Source organism: Gorilla gorilla, chromosome X, assembly GCF_029281585.2.
Source record: "Gorilla gorilla gorilla isolate KB3781 chromosome X, NHGRI_mGorGor1-v2.1_pri, whole genome shotgun sequence".
NCBI classification, from domain to species: domain Eukaryota; kingdom Metazoa; phylum Chordata; class Mammalia; order Primates; family Hominidae; genus Gorilla; species Gorilla gorilla.
Genome location: NC_073247.2, coordinates 39,184,227 through 39,208,056, shown reverse-complemented (window position 1 = coordinate 39,208,056; position 23,830 = coordinate 39,184,227). Strand labels below are relative to the sequence as shown.

General features: G+C 36.6%; 1 protein-coding gene and 1 pseudogene across 1 annotated transcript in view; one reads left to right on the top strand and one right to left on the bottom strand.

The window, feature by feature from the left end:
- IL1RAPL1 (interleukin 1 receptor accessory protein like 1) overlaps positions 1-23,830 on the bottom strand; it is a 1,375,176-nt gene that overhangs the window by 1,273,394 nt on the left and 77,952 nt on the right. The window lies entirely within an intron of this gene.
- On the top strand, positions 23,202-23,646 carry LOC101154475 (histone H3.3A-like; annotated as a pseudogene).

Sequence of the window (23,830 nt, the reverse complement as noted above, 5' to 3'; positions counted from 1 at the left end):
TATATTACCAGACAATACCCACAGCCTTGTGAAAGAAGGCTACACAACTTCTATGGATAAGATGACCCAGCAATTCCAATCTTAGTTATATACCTAAAGAATTGTGAACAGGGGCCGGGCATGGTAGCTCATGCCTGTACTCCCAGCACTTTGGGAGGACCAGCCTGGTCAACATGGTGAAACCCTGTCTCTACCAAAAATATAAAAAAATTAGCTGGGTGTGGTGGTGCACGCCTGTCATCCTGGCTACTTGGGTGGCTGAGGCAGAAGAATCGCTTGAACCCGGGAGGTGGAGGTTGCAGTGAGCCGAGGTCGTGCCACTGCACTTCAGCCTGGGCGACAGAATGAGACTCCATTTCAAAAACAAAAAACAAAAACAAAAAAACAAACAAAAACAATAACAAAAAAACAGAATTGAAAATAGGTACTTATACATTAATCTTCAGAGCAGCACTATTCCCAATAGCCAAAAAGTGGAAACAATGAATATATATATCAACAGATGAATGAAGAAACAAATGTGGTATATCTATATGATGTAATATTATTCAGCCATAAAAATAAGAAAGGACTGATACATGCTACAACATAAATGAATCTCAAAAACCTGTTTGGTGAAAGAAGCCAGACACGAAAAGTCACGTATTGTATGATTCCATTTATATGACACATGTAGAATAAGTAAATCCATAGAGACAAAAAGCAGATTCACGGCTGTCAGAGGCTAGCAAGAGGGAAATGAAGACTCATTTAATACATATGGGGCTTGATATTGGTGTAACAAGAATGTCTTGGTACTAAACAGAGGTGATGGTTGCACAACACTACAAATGTATTCAAGGCCGCCGAATAGTTTAGGATTTTTTTTCCATTTTATTGAGGGATACTCGACAAAAACAAATTGTATACATTTAAGGTATTCACCTTGATGTTTTGATATATGTATACATTCTTAAATGACTGCCAAAATCAAGTTAAGTAACATATTCATCACCTCACATAGTTACCATTTTCTTTATTTTCCTTTTTGTGGCGAGAGCACTTAAGGTCTACCCTCTTAACAAATTCCAAGTCTCTTTCATTGTAGTTACCTTGCTGTACATTAGATCCCATCTCAAGAAATTATTAATCTTGCATAATTAAAACATTGTACCCTTTGAACAACATCTCTCCAATTCCTCTTTCCCCCCAACCCTGACAAACAACATTCTACTCTCTTGTTCTATAAGTTTGCCTGTTTTAGATCTCACATATAAATGAGATCATTCAGCAATGATGAGTATCTGGCTTATTTCCCTTAGCATAATTTCCTCTAGGTTCATTTATGTTTTTGAAAATGGGTTTCCTTCTTTTTAAAGGCTGAATAATATCTAATTGTATATAGACACCACAATTTCTTTATCCATTTGTCCAGAAATGAAAAAATGAGACATTGCAATGGGAACCTCAAAAATAAAAGGATCATACAGGACTGTTATGAAGAATTATATGTCAAAAAACTAGATAACCTAGAGAACATAAATAAATTCTTGAATACCTACAACCTAACAAGAAGGAATTGAGAATAAAAAGAAAGCCTGAAAAGACCAATAACAAATAAGGAGATTCAATCAGTAATCAAAAACCTTCCAACAACAACAAAAAAGCCCAGAAGCAGATGCCTTCACAGGTGAATTCTACCAAACATTCAAAGAAATATTAATACCAATCCTTCTTAAACCCTTTCAAAAAACAGAAATAACTTTATGAGGCCAACATCACTCCAATATCAAAGCTAGACAAAGCCACTACAAGAAAACTATAGACCAATATCTCACATAACATAGATGCAAAAATCCTCCACAAAATATCAGAAAACTAAATTTAATAACATATTAAAAGGATTATACACAATGATCAAGGGGGATTTATCCCTTAGATTCAAGGATGATTCAACATATCGATCAATGTGATATACCACATTAACAGACTCTAAGATAAAACTACATGATCATCTCAATAGATGCAAAAAAACAGCATATGACAAAATTTAACATCCATTCATGATTTAAAAAAAAAAAACCTCTCAACAAAATAGGTATAGAAGGAACTGACTTCAACATAATAAAGACGACATATGAAAACTCCACAGCTAATATCATAATTAATGGGGAAAAGCTGAAAGCTTTTCTGCTAAGATCTGATATAAAGCTAGGGTACCCATGCTTACCACTTCTCTTCAACATAGTGTAAGAAGTCCTAGCCAGAGCAATAAGACAAGAAATAAAAGGCACTGAAATCAGAGAGGAAGAAGTAAAACTATCTCTGTTTGTAGATGACATGATCATATGTGTAAAAAACACTAATGGCAACAAAAAAACTGTTAGAATAATGAACAAATGCAGTGAAGTTGCAAGATACAAAATTAGCATACAAAAATCACTGTCATTTCTATCTATTGACAACAAACTATCCAGAAAGGAAATCAAGGAAAAAAATCCTATTTACACTAGCAATAAAAAGAATAAAATACTAGGGAATAAATTTAGCTAAAAAGATGAAAGATTTTTACACTGAAAATTTAAAACATTGATTAGGAAAATAAAAGAAAATACAGATGAAAGAAATGATGTCCTGTGTTCATTGATAAGAAAAATTAGTATCGTTAAAATATTCACACTACCCAAAATGATCTATGATCTATACACTGAATGCAATCCCTATCTAAATCCTAATGGCATTCTTTACAGAAATGTAAAAATTCTTAAAATTCATATAGAACCACAAAGACTCCAAATAGCTGAAGCAATCTTGAGCAAGAAGATTAAAACTGAAGGCATCATACTTCCTGGTTTCAAAATAATGTATTACAAAGCTACAGCAATCAAAACAGTATGGCGATGGCATAAAAACAGGCATAGAAACCAATAGAACAAAATAGCCCAGAAATAAATCCACACATTTATGGTCAACTGATGCTTAACAAAGATGCCCAGAAAATAAAATGGGGAAAAGACAGTCTCTTTAATAAATGGAGTTAAGAAAACTGGATATCTATGTGCAGAATAATAAAACTGTGCTTCTATTTCACACCACATTCAAAAATCAGTTCAAAGTGGTTAAATATTTAAATATAAGACCTGAAACCTTATAACTATTAAAAGAAAACAGAGGAGAAGTTTCTCGATATTGCTCCTGCCAATGACTTTTTTGTAATGACACCAAGAGCTCAAGCAACAAAATCAAGGACAAGTGAGATTACATCAAGCTAAAAAGCTACTACACAGCAAACAATTAACAAAGTAAAAAAAATAAAAACAAAAACAAAACTTACGAAGTGGGAGAAAATATGTGCAAACCATATAACTAATAAGTGGTTAATATCCAAAATATATGAGGCACTCATACAATAATGAAAACGAAATAATGGAAAAAAACCCGAATAAAAATGGGCAAAGGATCTGAATAGATATTTATCTAAAGAAGACATACAAATAAGACATATCTGGCCAACAGATAATATGAAAAGTTGCTCAACATCACTAATTATGGGGAAAATGCAAATCAAAATCACAATGAGATATCACCTCACACTTGTTAGAATAGCTATCATTAAAAAGACAAAACATATCAAGTGTTGGAGAGGATGTGGAGAAAAGGGGACCCTTGCACACTGTTGTTGGGAATGTGAATTAGCACAGCCATTATGGAAAACAGTATGGAGATTCCTCAAAAAACTACAAATAAAACTACCATATGATCCAGCCATCCCACTTCTGGGCATATATTGAAAGGAAATGAAATTTGGTTCTGGAAAAGATACCTGCATTCCCATGTTCATTGCAGCATTATTCACAATAGCCAAGACAAGGAAACACACACTGAATTGCACATTTTTAAATGGTCAATTGTATGTTATATGAATTTCACTTAAATTTTAAAACAATGTTCTACGATTAGACAGAACTATTAATAAATTCCCTTTTAGCCTTGACATTGATAATGTAGCCTTTGGCATATTATTTAAACTCTCCACTCAGCTTTCAGGGTTAACATGAAGATTAAATAAAATACTATATTTACAGTACCTAACATACAGCAGAGTATTAGAAAAAAGAAACTTTCCTTCTCTCTATTTTTCTCTCTATGGTCTATTGGGACTTTAGAATACCAATTTATAAATATAAATAAGCAGGTAACCAAGTATTTCAGCCTCAAAATGCATTTTAAAACTTTTTTCCTTTCTTGCTTTCAGCCTTGAAACATACTTTGAAACTCTGTTTCCTCCTTTCCCACCAGGCATTTCAGTGAACAGTGCTCGCTTATGTAATTATGTGCTTGCCTTAAAATTCCAGGGGCCAATTTTTAAACAAATCAGGCAGAGAGAGACCCAGCGGCAGAATCCTCCTGCTTAGGAGGAATTACAGATACAGATAGTCCACCACTACCGGGCCAAAGTCAAGGTGATGCAAACCGGATCTTCCAACGGGCGATTACTAGATAGCCATCGGAATAAAACATAGACTTGCAACCTCCTGCACCACTCTAGCATATTTCCCACACCTTTTCCTTCTCAAACTCCTTCATCCGGCCCAAAAAACTAAGATGGCTTATTTGAGGCAGAAGCCTGGCCATCTCCCATCTGCTAGCATTTAATCAATAAAGTTGCTTTCCTTTCACCATATCTCACTTCTCATGTTTTTGGCCTCTGACTGGCGAGCAGTCAGACTTGAGATAGTTACAGATAACAAAAAAAAATGGAAGGAGAAGGAGGAAAAGAAGGAGGTGGTAGAGGCTGCAACATGACATTGCTCTGCAACTTCCTGAAATTTATCCTGAAGAAGTAATCAGGCTGGGTGTGGTGGCTTACATCTATAATCCCAGCACTTTGGGAGGCTAAGAGAGGCAGATCACCTGAGGTCAGGAGTTCGAGACCAGCCTGGCCAATACAGGGAAACCCCATCTCTACTAAAAATACAAAAATTAGTTGGGCTTCGTGGTACATGCCTGTAATCCCCGCTATTCAGGAGGCTGAGGCAGGAGAATCGCTTGAATCCAGGAGGCAGAGGATACAGTGAGCCAAGATCACCCCACTGCACTCCAGCCTGGGTGACACAGTGAGACTCCATCTCAAAAAAAAAAAAAAGTTATCAGAAGGCTATCTTTGAAAGTATGCATGACACACACAGTCTCATAAAAAGTATACACATCTCAGTGTTGTGTTGGTATCAGAGAGAAAATGTGAAAACCAAGTGTCCACCAATAAGAGATTGGTTAAGCAAATAAACAAAGACATACGAATCAATTCAATATGCTGCTACACAGTCATTATAATCATGATGCAGATTTGTAATCAATGACTACACTGATAGATGTCTATGACATACTGTGAAAGGGGGAGTTGAAGCCAGTTTCAAAATTGTATATATCACATGATCCTTCTTATATAACACACAAACACACAGAAAAAACTATAATATGCACACAAAACATAAAGATCTTTAAATGCTGGCATTAAAGATAATATTCATAATACCTTTAGAAAAAGAAAAGTCAATAAAACTGTCTATTTTGGAAAAACTGATGTAATGAAGAAATTTTAATAACATATCTGTCTCACTATCATACAATAAAATTAGTTGACTTGTATAAGTAATATTATTTATATGTCCTCCCCTCTATAACTGATGTATAAGATTTCATAACAGAACTATTCTTTTATAAGGTAGAACTTTCCTTTGTAAAAAATAAATACACTATTTATTAGCTGTGTAGCTTCTAAAAATTAACTAACCTCTGCACATCAAAATGGTGAGAAGCTGAGTTATATAATTGGTACAATAATATCAGTCTGTCACTATGTAAAAGAGAAAAAGAATTGGGGTCAGGATTTTTGAGTCCTTAGACCTAGAAAATGCTAGTAAAATCCTCAAAAACAATATAAGTCCTCAAGAAAAGGCAAAATCCTAAATAAAGCGGGTTTTGTTTTGTTGTTGTTGTTGTTTTTTTTTTCAGTCAGACTCTCAGACTTGCACCCAGGCTGGAGTGCAGTGGTGCAATCTTGACTCACTGCAACCTCTGCCTCCCTGGTTCAAGCGATTCTCCTGCCTCAGCCTCCCGAGTAGCTGAGAGGATAGGCGAGCGCCACCATGCCTGGTTAACTTTTGTATTTTTAGTAGAGACGGGGTTTCGCCACGTTGGCCAGGCTGGTCTCAAACTCCTGACCTCAGGTGATCCACCAGCCTCAGCCTCCCGAAGTGCTGGGATTACAGGCGTGAGCCACCACACCCAGCCATAAAATAAGTGTTATTAATATGCACACAGAAAATAAAAAAATATTGCATAGTGCAGCACATCCATGTGAACTTTTAAACCTCTCCTTTTCTTGGTGTTTAATCTGTGATGAAGCTGACATCCTCCAAAACACCAGGAAAGTATATTTGGATAAATATAGATGTGAATCCTTCCTTCTGTCTATTCCTGATTTTTAAATTTTCTTAAGGAATTTAAGGATGCTTTAAAATAATCTCAGTGGCTAAATTTAGAGGATGGAGCAATAAAATGATCATATCGTAGATTAAAAATTAAGTGTTGTGGTAAAAAAAAAATTAAGAATAGTGAGGCTATTACCACTGAAGGTATTTCAGTAGTCAAACGTTTTCATTAACAATCATAGAGGTGAATTGTCACTGATCTCTTCTACCAAAGTATTGTGTTTAACAATGATTACCAATGATTCAAAAGGTAGTAAGACATGACATGAAGAAGCTACACTCATACAACTTATGAATGAAATGTAGTTACCCCAAACAACTGAACTCCTACAAGACTTTAGGACTTGGAGCTGCCCAGTTACATGTTCTGCATCATAAAGAGTTAAATCAGCACAACCTAAGCATCTCTGTTTGTATATTTTCCTTATATGATTTCTTATTATTTTTGTATATCACTGTTATCCTCAACAAAACTGCAGTTTACTAAGAGCAGGTCTCCTTTATACTTCTTACTAGCCTCCCATCTAATACTGCCTTCCTCATCCCACCCCCATATTTCTCCACAGTAGTTAGCAAAAGCTGGACATATGGTAGATGCTCAATATATTATGCGCAATGTTATATATATTGTATTATGCTTTATGTAATGTATGCTATATTTAATACTATATGTAAAGTATTATGCTCAATGCTATCTGTATTGGCTTAGGTTAAAATATTGGGACAATATAAGCAGCAAATAGTTCTTGTAATGCAGCTTGTCTCTCAGCCTAATTGCAATGCCTACTTATACCAGCACATTGGGGCTTGGCAAACACACACAGAATGGCTGACATGCTCAAGCAACCATTACATGACAAGTTAGAGACACAGCGGGGGTTAAAAAATATGCTTCAAAGATGCCCTGGAATGTACCTTTGAACAATACTATGGAAAAAAGAAGGATTAGCAGCAACAAATATTCAGTGCAAGCAACAGGAAAGATGAATGAGATTACTCATCTTAAGCATTTAAAGTGCATAAGTCTAAAAGGTAGAAACACCAAAAAACAACCATACATTGCTGCTATTGTTAGTCAGGCATTATCTACACCAAATGGTCACATAATATTATGGTTATACGTCTAGTAATTTCAGCCACATCCCATATATACTCACTACTAAAAATAATATGTCCATCTTCAAATCATTTTGAATCATTACTTATGGATTTTTCTATATACACCAACTAGGCTATTTATTCTTAGTGTTTTATTGTGCATTAAAACTAAAATCAAGAAATATTTACTTATTAATTATTTTAAATTCATATTGCCAGGCACAGTGTCTAGAGATTTGGGTATACAAAATGTGTATGCATTGAATACATGACGTAAAAACAGAGTTGGATATTTTTCAAGTTCAATTAGTTAATTTTGATCTAAAAATCCAATTATTCATAAATCATGAATACTACATAAACTTATGTACTCTAACTTTACAATGGGCTAAGAGTTTTGAAATTTTCTTCTATTCAAGCTATTAAAACATAAGTCTACTTTGACTCAAGAAAAAATGTAAAAATTCTCAGGTAGTTTTTCTGAAAATAAATATAACTCCAAGAGGACCATATTTTCCAAAACCAACATTAGGACTCATAGCTTTAAATGCAGGTAAATAATTCAGACTATTTGAAAATTAGGACAGTTAAAACAAATCTAGGGTAAATGGCCATTGTACCTATTTTAACTTAGATAATGAAAATAATTGATATAAAAATATTCCTCCCTCAAAATATTTTGTTGGCACAAAATGAAGAATGAAAAAAGGAACGGTATTTCCCCAAAGTCTATCTCCATAGCTGACACAAAATAGATATTTAATTTAAATTGTTTCACTGAGTGCATAGGGAAGGGGGGTAGTGGTGCAATCGATGTGAGAGTTTTCCACGTTTTCCACAATGAGAAGGAAGTACCTTGGTCAAAAGGAAGCATTTTAATGTTGTTTTGGGTTTTTCTTTTTAAATCTTACTTAGCCACAGAATAATAAAGCAAATACAGTCATTAGAAAAGAAAAATGTGATGAGATAAAATATGATATAAGCTGACTATTAAGCTAAATAAGTTTCTATTTAGTTTGAGAAGTCAATACAATTTTTAAAGTATTTAACAAAACAATCACATTGTTTGATTTCAACATGCAATTCAAAGGACAATGGTTTGCTTCAGTGTTAATCTAATACAATGCACCTTCAATACACTGAAAGAAAGCCTGTGCTTCTCAGTATGAATCTTCAGAAAAATGAAGACTCTCATTTGACTATAGAGACCCAATTAAAGATGCAGATTCATCACACATTTCAAAGCCTGTGACCATACACAGGGCTTTCACAATCCCAAACTGCCAGTGAAATAAACAACATCCATCCTTAGGGTGATGTCAATCCTAGACAATTTGCGAAATAGGTACCTTCATTTGCACATTCATATATTCTACACTGAGGATCTACATTGTTGCAGGCACTCCTAGGTGTGAGGAAGACAAGGGTCAACAAGGGTCATGGATCACACCCTCCGAGATTTTATATCTCAGTTAATCACATCCCACTCCATGTTTTCCCCTTTCAGAGGACCAGTGCTGCCATGCTGCTCAGCTCTTTCTAACTCCAGAGGACACTGACCAGGGAAATGCCCTTCAAACTAAGATATTAGCCACTGAATGTGCTACCCACCTGGAAAGTAGTGACCTTTTAAGGGAAGACTTTAGTTTAATTAGATCCCATTTGTCAATTTTTGCTTTAGTTGCAATTACTTTTGGTGTCTTCATTATGAAATCTTTGCCCGTGCCTATGTCCTGAATGGTACTGCCTAGGTTGTCTTCCAGGGTTTTTATAGTTTTGGGTTTTACACTTAAGTCTTTAATCCATTTTGAGTTAACTTTTGTATATGGTGTAAGGAAGGGGTCCAGTTTCAATCTTCTGCATGTGGCTAGCCAGTTATCCCAGCACCATTCATTGAATAGATAATCCTTTTTCCATTGCTTGTTTTTGTCAGGTTTGTCAAAGATCACATAGATGTAGCTGTGCAGCCTTATTTCCGGGTCTTCTATTCTGTTCCATTGGTCTATGTCTGTTTTTGTACCAGTACCATGCTTTGCAGGGACATGGATGGAGCAGGCCATTATCCTTAGCAAACTAACACAGGAACAGAAAACCAAATACCACATGTTCTCACGTATTAGTGGGAGCTAAATGATGAGAACACATGAACGCATAGAAGGGAACAACACACACTGGGGCATTTCAGAAGGTGGAGGGTGGGAGGAGGGAGAGGATCAGGAAAAATAATTAATGGGTTCTAGGCTTAACACCTGGGTGAGGAAATAATCTGTACAACAAACTTCTATGACACAAGTTTACCCATGTAACAAACCTGCACTTGTACCGCTGAACTTAAAGGTTAAAAGAAGACCTTGGAAATGAGAAAGTCAAAAGCCCACAAGAATGAATATTTTTTTTTAAAGGATTGAAATAAGGCAATCCAAGCAGGACCCTGGAAATAACGGATTCCTTTCAAGTAGGGTGATGGGGCTGGCAGGTAGCTGTAATTGTTGTACTGCCACTAGAAAGCAGGTGGTAGATATGAGGAACATGACCCACAGCCAGGAAACAGAATTAATAGAAGTTAGATAGGGTGCCAGGGCCCTGATCCAGGAAGAAAACTGGACAGAAAGTAAGGCAGGTGAAACTAAGGATGAGCAGCAGTGGTAGACTCCGCTGTGAAAGGCATGGAAAGGAATAAAAAAAAGGACCCAAGGCTCCGCATGCATCACTGCTCTTAGTAGGTTGTCATTAAATTTTAGCATAAACCATTTCTTGAAGAGCAAAGATAGCAGTCCCCCTCCCCCAGCTTCTATCTTTTCATTCACTCATTTAGCAGCTTTTAACTGAGAGATCAATAAAGTTACATCTCTCAGGGTAACAAGACTCCCTTAATTTATCATGTTTAGTAGTCATATAAAAAACCCTAATTTTATTTTTTTTAACATTCTTTCCTTGCTTCACTAAATAAAACACACGGGAATGTGTCTGGTTTGCAAAGTTCAATTATAAGGTCTGAGGGATAAATTCAGTATCATGAACATTTAAAAGTGTAATTTGTCTTTGGAATTGTTCTTAATACCATCATACCCATACAGTTACAAATGTTGATATTTAAGCCTGTAGAGAGTATATTCTGTGCAGGCACAAAAACACTACTGAATATAAATTATTTTCAGTAAGAAAAAAGGGTTATAATTTTTCTTAGTTATAACAGTATATGTCAGAAGATGAAAATAGAGAAAAGCTAATCAAATTGCTTACAATTCTCATATGGAGAAAGGTGAATCAATTTAACACTATGCTCTGAATACTATAAAACTCATTTAGGAAAGCACTGGAAAATAAATAAATACCAGTGCGGACCTACTGGTTTCAATCATATTTCATATTAAATTGGCTAGGCAGAGAAAACAGTTCAGTAACTTCAATGCTCCTTCTACTGAAAAATGCCCATATGCTAAGATCTGTGGGATGGCCCAGATTCTGGTCTAGTACCTCTGGCAGAATAAGTTACTGGAAAAAGAGGTTTTTAATCTCTCCGGCCAAAATAAATTTCTTTGCTAACCAGATGTGTTAAGCTTCCACAGTTTGTTCATGCAGTTTTCTTCTTGTTCAATAAATTCAGTCCATACAGCGCTCCTGAATGATTCTTATTATTGTGCTGCCCAGCTGGACTAGAAATCCAGACTTCTTTGTCATCATAGTTTCTTGGTAGACATCATAGCTAACTGGGAAAAACTCTAGTAATTTCAACATAGCTGATAAGTAACACATCAGCATTGGACTACTAACTCAGTCAATCTTCGGAATAGAAAAAAATGCAAAAAACAAAATGCATTACTGAATGTAATCAGTAGCATTATTTTTACTATTAAATGTACTCAGATCCATTAGCTGGCAAGTGTGTTGGAATGAATTTTATAAGTTTTGTTCAGTTTAGATACAAAAGTATAACTAGGATATTCCATTTAGCAGTTAGAAAATATGTGGGGCCCTTGAGATTAAGTTTTCATTACAATTTCAAGGCATAACTTGAAATGAACATGTCCCTTTGTTCTTTTGATTTGTTAATACCTTTTCTGGTTTTTAAATTAGTCCTTTTGAAAGACTTGAGAAAAAGAATATAACTGTAATTCATGAATAATTGAGCCAGTGTGGGCATTTTAGGAGACTACAGACTTAAACTTCAGAAGAATTTAATTTTACTTAATCAATGTTACTCACTGGAAATTGTGACCATTGAGGTGTGCTATAGATATTTATAGATATTGTCCTTTCAGTGTGTACATGGAAATTCAACTTTGGTAGTTTAGTTATTTTCACTATCACACGTTGACAACCATAATCTGAATCATTTAAATCAGCATATCACTATCATTATGGCATGACTGGTCATTAGAATAATTCGAATTTATCTCATCCTTTGAAGTTCATAAGTCTATTTTATAAAAGTTATCATATGGAGCTGTTTCTTATAAGGAAGTTGTTATTATACACATGCCTTTGGTTGAAAGCAATAACGCTTTGAGAGTTTAAGTGACTTACTTAAGTTTATATTATTAGAGGGTGGTAGAGCTGTGGCAGGAATTTGGTTATTACGATTCCAACCCCTGTTCTGATTGCATTACTCCTTAACTGAGTGCAAGGAACAATTCTGCTATATTGTGAAAATTCTGAGAGTCCAAATAAACCTGAAACATAAAATTACAGGTGCAGACTAGAGAAAGAACACATATTTTTTTCAATATTGCAGATGAGGCTGGCTTTCTTCTTCTTAGTTTTACTTTTAGCCAAACAGCTCTATTTTCCCTAATTTATCAGCCTCAACCAACGTCTATTCTGGTTAACTATCCAGACAAAATCACAAGGGTCTGGTTAAAAACTGATGAGTCAGCAAAAGTATGTACTGATCCCCTCCAAAGCACTATACAAGGAATTACACAAAGTTCTGGGATGCATAAAGATTAAGACACAGTCTTGTCTTTGCTTTAAAGCGGGTGACCAACTTGTCCCAGTTTGCCTAGGACACTCCCAGCTTTAGCAAAGAAAGTCCTGTTTCTTGGGAAAGTCCTCAGGCTTGGGCAAATGGGATAATTGGTCATCCTACCTTCAGGATGGGAGTTGTGCATGTTTATATGCAATTAGAATAGCACCAAAGTGTTTATCATGGTGATATACTTAAAGTCAGTGGAAACAAAGCAGAGATTCTCTATATTTGCCTGAGAAAACTTTTGCATTTATCCATAAAGTCCACATAACTACAAGTCTCTTAAAGTTCTATCCTTTCTAGCCTCAGCAATGTCTCCAAGATCACCGAAATTAACTCGAATTGTTATTATTTCTCCATTCTCTTCAATTTTGGAGGGGATATATATATATATAATTTATATATGATTATATGTATAAATTATATATGATAATTATAAATTATAAATGATATAATTATATATAATTTATATATAAAATTATATGATTATATTATAAATTATATAAATAATATATATATAATTTATATATATATATAATTTTTTTGAGATAGAGTCTCTCACTCTGTCACCCAGGCTGGAGTGCAGTAGTGCAATCTCCGTTCACTGCAACCTCTGCCTCCTGGTTCAAGCAATTCTCCTGCCTCAGCTTCCTGAGTAGCCGGGATTACAGGCATGTGCCACCACAACGGGCTAGTTTTTTTATTTTTAGTAGAAACACGGTTTCACCATGTTGGCCAGTCTGGTCTTGAACTCCTGACATCAAGTGATCCACCCGCCTCAGCTTCCCAAAGTGCTGAGATTACAGGTGTGAGCCACTGCGCCCGGCCTTGGGGCTACATTTTTAATTGTGTTGTTCTACCTGAACCATCCCCATTTCTCTTCTAGCCATCCTTAACTCTAATATGTCATATTCCCTGTTACTTTTTCTGATAAATTTCTGGTCCAGTTCATCTTAGCAAAGAGCCTGAAATAAAGTAGCACCTAAGAGACAGTTTGTTGAATGAATGACTCAGCACTTTGAATATCTATATTTATCTAAAACATGGATAAAGTATGTTGAACAAAGTCCATCTTTGTTCAACATATCAGATGAGGGCAATCTTTATAAATGTTTCCTGATTATCAAATACGTGTCAAACACTTAAGTTTCCTAATTTAATCCTCAACCACTGTGAGAAAGAATGAATATTATTATTATCCTTATTTTATTGAAATGTAAAACAGGCAAAGAGAAGTAACCAGACCATTGGTATGACACAAATTCAGTTCCAAGCCTGTTTTATGATAAATCTCATGACTATATTATGCTATCCATGGCTCACAGTATATTAAACACCTTCGTAACTGGAGGATATCATGAGAGGCCATAAGCAGTGGCTAAAGCAAGCGTTTTCCAACAGAAAACTTCAAGGAGGAGAAATAGGGTATCCCAAGAGTTACAGTTGAATAGATGTGGCTAATTGGAATCCAGGACTAGAAATTTATGACATTAGATCAATCATCAAAGATATTTATTTACTACAGCTATATGCTGTTTATATACAAAGCTGCAGACACAAAACTAAGTAAGAAAACAATTCTTGGCCGGGTGCGGTGGCTCACGCCTGTAGTCCGAGCACTTCGGGAGGCCGAGGTGGGCGGATCCAGAGGTCAGGAGTTCGAGACAAGCCTGGCCAACACGGTGTAACCCCGTCTCTACTAAAGATACAAAAAATTAGCCGGGTATGGTGGCGTGTGCCTGTAATACCAGCTACTCTGGAGGCTGAGGCAGGAGAATCGCTTGAACCCAGGAGGCAGAGGTTGCAGAGAGCCGACATCACGCCACTGCACTCCAGCCTGGGCAACAGGGTGAGACTCCGTCTCAAAAAAGAAAAAAAAAACAATTCTTTTGGATTCCCAGCCTTGAATTCAGTGGCGTTGCCTATGATTGGCTACAAAGAAACCTGCTCCTTCATGAATTTTTATTACTACCCCCAAGCCACCACAACTAAATATGCAATTTTTACTAAAAAAAGAGTAATTGCAATGCACACATGGCTTTAAAACAAGCTGCTTTTCTCCCATACCCAAACAGCTCAGCTCCAAGCACCGCCTAATTGCTACATAGAAATTCTAAGGCTGCCACCACTGAAGGCTGTGATCTGCTATGGACTGAATGTTTGTGTCCCTCTAAAATTCATATGATGAAATCTGAATCCAGAATGTGATGGTATTAGAGGGTGGGGCCTTTGGGAGGTAATTAGGACATAAGGGTAGAACCCTCATGAATGGGATTAGTGCCCTTACAAAAGAGACCCCAGAGAACTTGCTCTCTGCTCTCCACCATGTGAGGATATAAGAAGATAGCATTCTGCAAACAAGAAGAGGGTTCTCACCAGAACCCCACCATGCTAGCATCCTGTTCTCTAACTTCAAGCCTACATAACTGGGAGAAATAAGTTTCTGTTGTTTACAAATCATCCAGTCTATGGCACTTTGTTATACAGCAGCCTAAGACAGGTTCAGAACATCAATCACCAGGAGAGGAGGGATCAGAGCTGTAGTCATCAGAAGGGTGTTCAGAACCAGACATGTGGAAGAATGAGAAAGGGAGTTACTAGCATGAGGCGAACAGACAAAAATGTGTTCACAGTAGCAAAACAGGAGTCCAGTTACCAGGATTAGGGCACAAGATCCAAATCAGGCAGGCAGCTGTAGACAAGAATTTAAGCAAAAGACATGTGAGGCAACATGAACCTCCAAAGTGATTCGATTGACAATAAGTTTTGTTTTACTTTAGAGCTGCAGTACAAAACCGTGAAACATGAAATTTATACTTAAGATTCAGGCAGACCCAGTTTGTGACCTATTTTACAAAGATTATTTTACAGGGTAACGGTGCTGTAAATCTAGGTAAGAAGCTAATTAGTCACCATAACTATCTTGGGTAGTAGGCACTGTATATTTCCCAAATGTATTTTTTAAGGTAATTCACAGCCCAAGAATGATTTCATTCACTTGCTTGGAATTTTTTTTAAATGACCATCCTGAAAATATGTACACATCTCTTCAATAAAAAATGGTTTTCTTAAGTGAATTTAAAATTAGGCCTAAAAGTAAAGTAGAATTGACATGTCATTAGAAGTAATAAATATCTCCACACTACAAGAAAACTGTCTAATTCAAGATGCAAATTGTTAATATACAGCAAATAGAAAGCCACTGCTGGATAAATTAGTAATACTAGTAAAATTCAGCCCCCAATACGTGGTGCAATTAAGCCTACTTTCTCGAGGAAAGGTATAATGACTGAAGGAAGTCACAAATACTGTATATTTACTAATATCAATTAGCAATTTGTTATGTTTATATAGCCAACTAAGCCAGGTGACAGCAAAAATAAATCTAAGTATCATCTATTTGATAGAAAGCTTTCATTCAGAATAGCTGATTTTTCAATTATGTACCTTTAACAAACAAAGCAAAAGGACCAAAAGAAATATGGTTTTTTTGTTCTAATTAGAAAGTTTTATGTGTGTTTGTGTATTCATTCATACTTTGCTACTCTTTTTCACTTTAATATAGTCCTACTTACAGAATAATAGTTTAGTTTGTAAACAAAAAAAATTTATTCAAAAACCGCCTAGTAATGCATTTATCTTTATATTAATATTTTGGAGGTACTGGATTTAAATACCTTCTTAGAAATGCAATTCATCTTTCTTCTTTGTCCTGTTTCTTCTTGGATATCCTCTTTGACAGTCTTAAAAGACCCAAAGATCTTCACTATCAGCTTTCCCATATCCATCATATTTATCACATTGTTTGTTAAATTACTTTTATTAGCTCAATCCACAAATAGGTGGGCTCCACTGTGTCTTTTAGCAAGTTCAAAATCCACACAGGTAAGGGTTGGGTTATTTGGATGTCATTTTACAGATTTTTTTCACCGGGCATCCTGCAGCAGCACAAAGGAAGCAATTCTTAGTATGTAACATCGCCTTCCGACTTCTCAGGGTACCACAGCCTAGTGGGGACCAGAAAAGGACTGGCATTAAGAACGCTCCACCTATCCTCCAGAAAGCTGAACCATCCACTGGATAAGTGCTCTAACCTGGAGAGTGTGGGTCTGAGTGATCCTGTGTGGGTCTGTGTGGGCCTGCGTGGGCCAGTGTAGGCCTGTGCAGGCCAGTGCAGCGTGGGCAAGCACCCGAGTGCGCGTGCGTGCTCCGTAGCTGACACCCACTCTTGATTCTCTGTTTTTTCACATTTCCTCCCACTTCTATGACATTTAGGGATATAGGAATAATCTCATTAGTCACTAACCTCAGGAAGTGTACTGTTTCAAATGATCTTTGCTGCTTATAAAGTACCACTTATAGCCGGGCATGGTGGCTCACGCCTGTAATCCCAGCACTGTGGGAGGCTTAGGCAGGTGGATCATCTGAGGTCCGGAGTTCGAGACCAGCCTGGCCAACATGGTGAAACCCTGTCTCTACTGAAAATACAAAAATTAGCCAGGCATGGTGGTGCATGCCTGTAATCCCAGTTCCACGGGAGGCTAAGGCAGGAGAATTGTTTGAACCTGGGAGGTGGAGGTTGCAGTGAGCCAAGATCGCACCACTGCACTCCAGCCTGGGTGACAGGGCGAGACTCTGTCTCAAAAACAAACAAACAAAAAAAAAGTACCACTTATAAATAGAACTGCCATATTTAGTAAATAAAAATGCAGGACACCCAGTGTAATTTGTATTTCAGATAAGGAGTAATTTTATTTTAATATAAATATATTTCATGTAATATTTGGGACATAATTACACTTTTTTAAATTCCTTGTTTTTATATCTGGGCCTCCTGTAACTTATCTGCCAACCCTATTTATCAAGTATGGGTCTAGATAAGGAGTCCTGATTGTATCAGAATCAAACGATCTTTCCTGGGAACAGTGCCTCAGTGCCTTAGTTGACTGCATTGCCTTGCAATTTCAGTGGTCTAGTTGTTGGTCAGAGATGTCCAGCCGCAAGACTGCATTTGTAGTATACACTTGTGCAGTGAGATAATGATACCTGTGCTTTACCGGAGTACACGCATGGTTTTAAAAATTTATTGGAAATATTTGACCATGTCCAGTTCAATGGACATTATTTATTTTGTCCCCAAACTAAATGTCTCCCTCTAAAAGCAAATGGAAACAGGTACAAATTTAGAGCATATAGCTTTACCCACATGAACAAAAACAATTGGAGACCAGATTTAGAGTCTAGCAAGTAGTCTACAGTTCTGCTCTTCCCTTGCACATGAAAGGCCCCTGGAAGTTGTTTGGTTCACCTTCCAGTAACTACAGTGTTGTGTAATGGCAACAAGCCTGACAAGTGCAGTTCTCTGAGTTCTGAGAAAAAGTTCATTTAGTCTTCCTGATTCCATACTGAATGTGGTAGAGTGTAGCTTAGAGGTGATCAGCATGTGGGGAAAAGAGGATTATTAGGTAGGGACAGCACAGAGTTGTGGCTGAACTCCACAGAATACAGTAGAAAAAACAAGGGAAGGCAAAGACACAAAGAACCATTGATCATACTTAAAAGATTAAGCCTCGGGAATGATTGGACAAAGTCAGCACTGTGGGATCACCTTGGAGGAGATCAAAAAAGAAATTCAGTAAAGCTAAAAGAAACATGTAGGCACATGTCACCAATGCAAGCCAAGGATGGTTAGACAGAAATAGCCCCCTGCAGATATTTCTTACAGTAACTCCAAATAAAATCTTATTCTCTGAATCCACAATGCAGTCTTTACTCTCGTCATATTTTCCCAAGTCACAGTACTCACATACATATAAATATAGAAATTGAAAGTCTTTTCCTTCATGTTCAAAAAAATTTTAAAGATACATTTTTAGATGAATGACATTTCAGCTCAAATCACAATTGAATTTTCGGGGACAGTTACAATGCAAAAATCATGATGCTCCCTATGGATTTATACTTTGGTTTAAAATGTTAGTTACATTTGAATGCATTTGATTTGTTGTCTTTTTTTGTTTGCGTAGAAAAAAACAGGAAAGATGACTATAATTATGCATACTTTGCAATGATTAGGCATTTAATATGCAATAAGATATTTGCTAGGGAAGTATGTCTATGGCTAGAATAGAGAACAGGCTCCAGGGTTATGTCAAGCTGCAAAGTGGTATGTATGCGAATGAATTCTCAGGCTCATTAATCATTTTTGTACTTGAAGTGCTAAACTGCTAATGTTACACTGAGAGTGAAAATGAAGTAATTAAGGAGTTTAATAGCTACAGTCTTTTGAGGAGAAAACAAGTTGATAATGCTTCTTTTAATATGTTACATAAATTGGATTTTTTGTTAAATTACAAAAACCAGGTTCATCTATTGTGTAGCTTCAAATGACACAAATCATTTGATTATATTTGTATATGGGGCCAATAGATCGCTATGTAAAGGCAGTTCACTAAACCATCACATTTATAAGAGAAAGTCTCTGTTACCAAGAGCACAAAAACACCTATCAGGCTCTCGTCTTTTTTTCTTTTGATGCTCTAAAGCTTACTTCTCAAATTATCTGTGGTGAAGGGCCAGTTTTTGTTCCTTTGTTTCTGATTCATCACAGATACATTATTTCATAAAATGCAATGCCAATGACTTGAAAAATGAAACAGACATACAAAATACAATCCCGTTTTAAAATTACTGGATCCAGCAGATACAACAGTACTCAGTCAGATTCCTATAAAAGTTTCTAATAGCCTACTCTCAATTACTCCACAGACCGGAAAGAATGTGAGGATCTGCAGCAGCCCAGATTGAAAAGCACCACTCTAAAAGCAGAAGTCTAGAGAGCAGTGGTTTGGCCATAAACTGACACCAGTTCACTTACTGGCTGCATGTTCAGGTCACCTGAAGGCTAGGGACACCTATGAGGAACTAATATTCTGTGTAAACTTCCTGCCACCTTTAGGGAGGACTATGAACTTGTCTAGGCGGGGGTAAGACCTGCTCATGGATGAGCATCTCTGCTTGGTCCCTTTCAATTGGAATTTGCTTTTTTCTTTGGTCACTCTAAATACTTTTTTCTTCGTTCTTTCCCTTGTCTTTTCTTCCCTTTCATTCTTTTTCACTCTTTTCCATTTTGGAGGTATTTTCATACAGTTAAAGACTGAGACCCTGAAGATGGACAGAAATGGATTTAAATTGTGACGCTGCCACATTCTGACTATGAGAAAGTAGGCCAGTCGTTCAAACCTGGTAAGTCAGAATTCTCATCTGTGAAATGGCAACAGTATTATACTCTGTACGGCATGAATGTGATTCCAAAATTAGTTAAAAGAGTATAATAGGTGATCATGGAATGTTATTCAGCCCCTCACCCCCTTCGTTTTCTGGTTCTTTTTTGTTGTCCAACAGAGAAAGCCGCACTATTATATGTTTAAATTAATGTATTTGTAGTTGTGCCTGCAGCTTATAAACACGGCTCTTCTCAGAAAATTAATTAAATAAAGCCAACCAATCAGCCAGCAAACCAGACAAATAACAGACACCACTACATCTTTATCCTCTCCCAGGTAATGGTACTATTTTCCACAGTGGTCCAAGCCAGAATCCTGGGAGTCAAACTCACACCCTATCCAATTCTAAAACTGTCACTGACTCTGTAAAATTATTCCTCCAAAGTAGTTCTCACATCCATTTCTTCACTTCTGCTCCCTAGCCACTACCTCAATTCTTTTCTTAGGTTTTAAAACCAATCCTCCTGAATGTTTTCTCAAACTCATGCAATCGATCATCTTCAACATTGCTACCTGAAGGCTCTTTCTAAAACAAAAACCTCCTCAAGTCAGCCTCCTGCTTGAAACCTTCCCTGGAGGCCCGCCCTCTGTGATCTATGGGGAAAAGTTCAGAAGCTTAACTTTTGGTCAGATACAGCTGCCACAGTTTTAAATACCGTAGTTAAACTCTTCCCAAATTGGTTGGTAAATAACAGCTTCTCTAGACCCAGGCCACACAGGCCACACTCAAGCCCTCCTCCAGGCCCTGCAATCAACCACCATCTAAAAAAAAAGGTTAACACCTGAAGGAGCAAAGAAGAGGGCGCCTCCCACCCTTCAACAGAACTGTCTTGATCATCAGTGTTCCAGCCTTACCAGCTGGAGAACATTTTTAATACTTCTCCTACTTAGAAGTCTTTTACTATCCCTTTCACTGTGCTTTGAGTATTTGCTACTCTTATGCAGGGACAAGCATGTAGCATAATTTAATTTAAACATGAAGCAGATGTTTGAAGGTAAGGCCAGAATTGCCACTCACCATACTCAGAAGGACACAGGCTTAACAGAGAACATTATAGAATATAGAGTGTTCTTTGAACATTAGAATATTTTATTCTAATTTGTCCACTGGGTATCAAATGTGAATTGGTTTTTCTTATCAACTTATATTGTATTTTGCATACTAACACTTTTAGTAATTAATAGAGTTTCACGGTAGAAAGAATTGATCATTATATATCCTGTCTCCTAGAGTTAATACAATTTTTAAAAGGAGACAATGTTTTCACGTTTAAACACAGAATACTATAATTATAAACATCAAGCCTATTTCAAAGATTTTTTCACTGTGATTAATTTAATATAAAATATATTACTAAGCCCTCTCAGAGATCCATTCAATCTCAAAATTATTTAACATAACAAATTCCCACTATGCAAAAATATTTAGAATAAAAATTGACCTCAAATAACATACCACCAGCATTTACTTGTCAATGCACATGTATATGAGTTTTTGTATGATTAGCTAGACGTTTTCATAGAAATGCTAGTTTTCTATTTTCTTTTTAATGATACAGTAGTTACCCTCAGCTGAATTTTATTTTCATGCATCAGTTGCATATTAATCTTGAACATATGTATGGGACTAGATGTAATTAGGTAGTTTTTTAAAAATAAATGCTGGTATTTTAAATTTTATTTTAAGGACAAACTTGCCTTCCTCAATTGAATTTTATTTTTATACCTTCAATTGCACATTTCACTTGAGATCTAGATGACTAGATTTTTTTGTAAGAAAGAAGCAGACTTAAACACAGGAAACCTAAACCAGTCTAGACTTGGAGCTGAGTATAAATCATAACACCTCTTTTGCTAATATAGAACATTTTAGGATGGAAAGAGGCCAAGGTGTACATTTAGGTCTGGCCCATCTTTGAGTTATAATTATTATTATAGCCTACTCTGCTTTCTCCCCAACCTCCTCTTGCCAAAACTATTTTTAAATTATACTTGTAATACTTTCTTCTTTTGCTGGACTTGCTGACTTATTCCATGTTTTCCATTCCCAGTGTGATGAATCTCTTCATATTTTTTGTGACTTTTCTTCGATATAAGCTGGTGGTGTCTGCTGGCAGTTGACATTTACTCAAATAGTTAGGATCACTCGTCATATCTATTCCCTGAGAACTGTGCAGATAGAAAATAATCCCTTCTTAATCTCTTAATTCTCAAAGTACCTAGTTCTAAAATTTCCTATATTTCTAAATGTGTTATTGAATGTACATATTTTTAGTCATTCCATGTCCTAGCTGTCATTTCTAAAATAACAAATTTATAATAAACAAATTTGAATTTGAGTATCCTATATCTAATAATTCATATCATATGTTACCCCCTTTCTGTCTTTCACTGAAGACAAAAGTTGGCTTTTTCTATTTTGGGGAAAATTGCAGGGTCTTTGTGAATAAATATCTACATATTTAATTCTTATCTAAAATACCTATTATTTAATGACTAACATTTTGACAAGAGTGGGGGATAAAAAAGAGAAGAAACAGGTGTAACAAATAACTCTTACATGTATTATAAAATCAAAACACTAATAGATTGTTTTTTAGGGGTCAAAAGTATTTCAATGCTTTTGAGACTCATTATTTATCCTGGGCATGACATGAGAAAATAGAAATAACTAGAGTCAATTATGTTTAATGGCAACCCAGTAACTCCAACACACACACACACACACACACACACACACACACACACACACACACACCATCCTCACTCTGCTTCTGCTTTGGAATCTGGAGCGGTTTATCACAAGTGAAGTGTTATAGAGTGATTTTCCCGCACTCAGACATGAAAAAGTCAAGATAAAACAATGCTAGTAAGAATATTTGTTTTCCTGCCCATCTCCTTAACATCTATATCTCAAAACACTGGTCCCCAAAAGTAACTGACTTTTTAAAGGCAGATTCCTGGGCATCATCCAAAAAATTCTTGTTCATTAGATCCAGGATTAGACCCAAGAATCTACATTTTTTTTTTTTTTTTTACCAAGAAACCCAGGTTTTCTTGAGCTAAAGTACAAAGATTAATCTCTTCATTTTTTTCTAACACGTTTTTCCTTCTCTGATTACTAAATGGTTAAATCCTTTGTTAATGCTTTAAAATATCTTTACACAACTATAGTATAACATAGGTAAACATGGTTTAAAAAATATGCTTACAACTAATTGGAGCAATTGTGTTCGCAGCCGCCGCCGCGCCACCGCCACCGTCGCTCTCTAGCTCGCCAGCTAGCCAGCCTCTAGCTCGCCTCTAGCCAGAGCCGCCTCTAGCTCGCCGAGCTCCAGCCGAAGGAGAAGGGTGGTTAAGCAAGGAGGTCTCTATATCATGGCTCCTACAAAGCTGACTTCCCGCAAATCGACTGGTGGTAAAACACCCGGGAAGCAACTGGCTGCAAAAGCCGCTTGCAAGAGTGCGCCCTCTACTGGAGGGGTGGAGAAACCTCATCGTTACAGGCCTGGTACTGTGGCACTTCGTGAAATTAGTCATCAGAAGTCCACTGAACTTCTGATTCACGAACTTCCCGTCCAGCGTCTGGTGCAAGAAATTGCTCAGGACTTTAAAACAGATCTGCGCTTCCAGAGTGCAGCTATCGGTGCTTTGCAGGAGGCAAGTGAGGCCTAGCTGGTTGGCCTTTTTGAAGACACCAACCTGTGTGCTATCCATGCCAAACGTGTAACAATTATGCCAAAAGACATCAAGCTAGCAGGCTGCATACGTGGAGAACGTGCTTAAGAATCCACTATGATGGGAAACATTTCATTCTCAATTTTAAAAAAAAGTCTCTTCTTCCTGTTACTGGTAGTTCTGAACGTTAGATGATTTTTTTCCATGGGGTCAAAAGGTACCTAAGTATGTGATTGCAAGTGGAAAAATAGGGGACAGTAATTAGGTATTGGCAGTTTTTCCATTTTCATTTGTGTGTGAATTTTTAACATAAATGTGGAGTCATA